At 37.9% G+C, this 3908-nt stretch overlaps 1 non-coding gene across 1 annotated transcript; it reads right to left on the bottom strand.

The window, feature by feature from the left end:
* Positions 1–892: 892 nt before the first annotated feature.
* TRNAC-ACA (transfer RNA cysteine (anticodon ACA)) lies at positions 893–965 on the bottom strand. The gene has a single exon. It is a non-coding gene; the product is annotated as a tRNA-Cys (tRNA).
* Between the last annotated feature and the right edge of the window lie 2943 nt (positions 966–3908).

The raw sequence follows: 3908 nt of genomic DNA, 5'->3' as shown, positions 1-3908 counted from the left end.
CACTGTTGCAATCATTGATCTCATATAAAACTACATATTTTTGTCAGAAGCTCAGTCACACATTTCGTAATGCAAGAAACAGCAATTTAATAAAACAGGCAAAGTACAAATAACATCACTAGCAGTATTATTAAAGTCATAAGTAATAATTAAGTGAAGAACTTCCATTAGGTGCTGCCCAGTATATTCTCAGGTTGTCTAAATTAAGTCTATTTTATACCAGTCTTTTTCTTTAGAGGGAATTATATATTGGTCCTGTCCATGAGTTTTCAAGGTGGCATAGTGGTAAAGAATCCACCTCCCAGTGCAGGAGGTGAAAGAGATGTGGGTTCAACCCCTGGGTCAGGAAGATCCCCTGGACTAGGAAATGGCAACTCTCTTCAGTATTCTTGCCTGGAAAATTCCATGAACAGGAGAGTCTGTGGCTTACAGTCCATGGGGTCACAAAGAGTTGGACATGACTGAGTGCACGCACACACACACTGTCCATATGGCTCCCAGTCTTGTTTCCTAGTGTTATTGGACTGGTTATCCTTAGCACAATTTCATTATTCCCAAGATAAAGGGGGGGGGGGTCTTAAAACTTAAGTGAACACAGCTTGATTTTAACCACAAAAATCCATCCCATAATTGTGGGAGGTTTTATTCCTTGGCTGAACTTTTGCTTGCTGTTCAATCAGAGCTTGAGTAACTAGAAGAAAATTCACATCTATAGCCAGGGTCAGAGCAGGTATTATTAATTGGCCAGGTAAAGTGAAAGTGAAAATAGAGTCGCTCAGTCGTGTCTGACTCTTTGCAACTCCATGGACTATAGCCTGCAATGCTCTTCTGTCCATGGGATTTTCCAGGCAAGAGTACTGGAGTGGGTTGCCATTTCCTTCCCCAGGAGATCTTCCCAACCCAGGGATCAAACCTGGGTCTCCTGCATTGTAGGCAGATGCTTTTACCATCTGAGCCACCAGGGAAGACGGCTAAGAGGATCCCAATCAGTAATAACAAGAATGGTCTGAATAGGACTGAGCTTTGTTTCTTTTAAAACAATTTCCTAAGGGCTGTCCAATCAGAGCCTTGGAGGGGAAAAATCCACCAAAATAACCCCAAAGTATTAGACATAGGTAATTGACCACAAACCCAACAATTAAATTGATTTTTAAAATTAGCATAGGATTTTGTCCATGATAGAAAACATTTAATTTATTTGGAAAGGTCTAAGAAGTCAAGAATCCCATGGACAGAGGAGCCTGGTAGGCTATAGTCCACGGGGTCGCAAAGAGTCGGACACGACTGAGTGACTTCACTCAAGAAGTCAAGAAAACATTAGAAGTGATTGTGCAAGTCATGTTCAGCATCTTGGGTACACTGTCTACGTCTGACATCTAGTTTCTGGTGGAAGTACAGTTTCTTCAGTTTGAGCATGGTTTTAAGGTGAGTTTGAGGTTATCAGTCCTTCCTATAGACCAGTCCAGTGCAGGGATCCTGTTGAGGGCCTTTGCATCTGGGTTGTAGTGAGTCTATTAAATGATGCCTTTTCCAATATACATAATTGCCTGGTTGAATGTTGTAGAGCATCTGATCTTCATCCAAAAATTACTAAGATAAGCTTCAGAAATATTTTTTAATGAATCAGTTAAACTTTACATTAATGGAGCATAACAACAAGGAATTATCCGGAAAGTGAATCTTAGTAATACAGACCTCCATTAAATTGGAAATAAGTATTCACTGAAACATCTTTTTCTCTCTAAAATCACCTGCATTTCTACCAAATATATCCAAATTAAAGACTAATATGTTTGTAAAATATGTCCAGTGTCAAAAAACTTGGCCTGATAATTTATATAACTATAATTGATCATACAGGCCTTTTGCTTTCCTGAAACTTTTATGAGGAATCTCAGACTGAACTTTTAAAATATCACTCAGAGCTAGGAAGCTCATGCCAATGGCTTATCACAGATCCCACCTAACAGATTTAGGTGAATTCCTTCCTTTTCAAGGTCCCCAAAATACCTTGAGGGACTTCCCTCGTGTCTCAGTGGTAAAGAATCTGCTTGCCAAGCGGGAGATATGGATTCGATATCTGGATCAGGAATATGCCCTGGAGAAAGAAATGGCAACCCACTCCAGTGTTCTTGCCTGGGAAATCTCGTGGACAGGCAGGCAGGTTACAGTCCATGGGGTTGCAAAAAAGTTGGACATGACTTTAGTGATTAAATAGCAACTATAACAAAATACCTTGAGGTTTCTGTACCTGCTAGTGAGGTAGCCTTCACAATTTATCTGATAAACCTGCTGGGGCCCTAAGAGTTTAAAAATCTCTGGAGGGAACAGATAGAGAAAAAAACATTTCAATTCTGCTTACAAATGTATAATTTACCAAATTACTGTGAATCATAATTAGTTTGAGGGAAAAGTTTCCTTATACATAAAAAAATTTAAACCAAATAGAAACCGTAAAAATTATGACCATATTCACCAGTTCACTCAGTCTTATGTAACTAACTCTTTTTGCTAACAGTTTATGAAGCCATCAGTTTTCTCATTAGGATTTTTAATTTTCTTAACTAGTTCAGCATTATGGTCTAAAAGTAAGAAAATTCTATTTATCCAAAAGTTCTTTCTGTTAATCTTGGAGGGGAAACATTTCCCCAAAGGCATTATAATAAAACCACAACTGCCTATAATGACAAAAAGACTTAAGACATATTTAAAATCTGATTGCAATGCAATTGACAAAGAGACTTGATTACTGCTGTGACATATAGCACTTTAATAACTAGGATTATGACATAGCATTTACAAGGATATGTCATATCTTTAGAAATTCCGTAGAATTTCTAGAATGTCTATATTAGTAAGCATTTATCCTCAATATAACCTGAGAAGATTCATTACTCATTTAACAATACTTCCCAGGTAATTTAACATATCAAATACAACTAATTAATATCTCTCTTTGGGATGTTTCAGGGGCCCTTTGAAGTATCCTAAAGTTAGCAAGAGGGCAAAGGACTTCATTGAATTTTGGTTTAGGAAGTTTTGTCAATAAATATCATAAAGGTTTAGAATACTCAGTCAGATAGGATTATATGTCACTGTGAAAAATAGTTGTTCACTTAGCCAAAGTAACCAAGATTTCAAAGCAAGTACAGACTAGATCACTTAAAGGGTAAACAGCTTAAAATCAGTTATCAAAGGCAGTTTGCTGCTGCTGCTGCTGCTGCTGCTAAGTCGCTTCGGTCGTGTCTGACTCTGTGTGATCCCATAGACGGCAGCCCACCAGGCTCCCCGGTCCCTGGGATTCTCCAGGCAAGAACACTGGAGTGGGTTGCCATTTCCTTCTCCAATGAGTGAAAGTGAAGTCGCTCAGCCGTGTTGCATCTTAGTAAAACTTATCCTCTTAACAGAGAGAAAAGCGAAGTTCAAGTTTTATACAGCTTACTTTAATTTTTTTAACCTATCAGTAATTTTTTTTTGCATTTTTTAAACAATTATTTAATTTAATTGGAAGATAATTACTTTACAATATTGAGAGGGTTTTTGCGATATATCAGTATGAATTGGCCATAGGCATACATTTGTCTCCTGCATCCTGTACCATCCTCCCAAATCCCTCCCTACTCCATCCCTCTAGGTTGTTACAGAGCAATGGCTTTGTTTGCCCTGTGTCATACATCAGACTCCTAATAGTTGTCTATTTTGCATATGGTAATATATATGTTTTGATGCTATTCTCTCAAATCATCCCACCTTCTCCTCACACTAAGTCCAAAAGTCTGTTCTTTACATCTGTGTCTCCTTTGCTGGCCTTGCATGTAGGGTTGTGAGTATGATCTTTCTAGATTCCATATATATGCATTAATATATGATATTTGTCTTTCTCTTTCGGACTTACTTCATTTTGTATA

This window comes from Budorcas taxicolor, chromosome 7, assembly GCF_023091745.1.
Source record: "Budorcas taxicolor isolate Tak-1 chromosome 7, Takin1.1, whole genome shotgun sequence".
In the NCBI taxonomy this organism is placed as follows: Eukaryota; Metazoa; Chordata; class Mammalia; order Artiodactyla; family Bovidae; genus Budorcas; species Budorcas taxicolor.
Note: the sequence above shows the minus strand (reverse complement) of the source record. Positions and strands in the feature narration are given on the sequence as shown.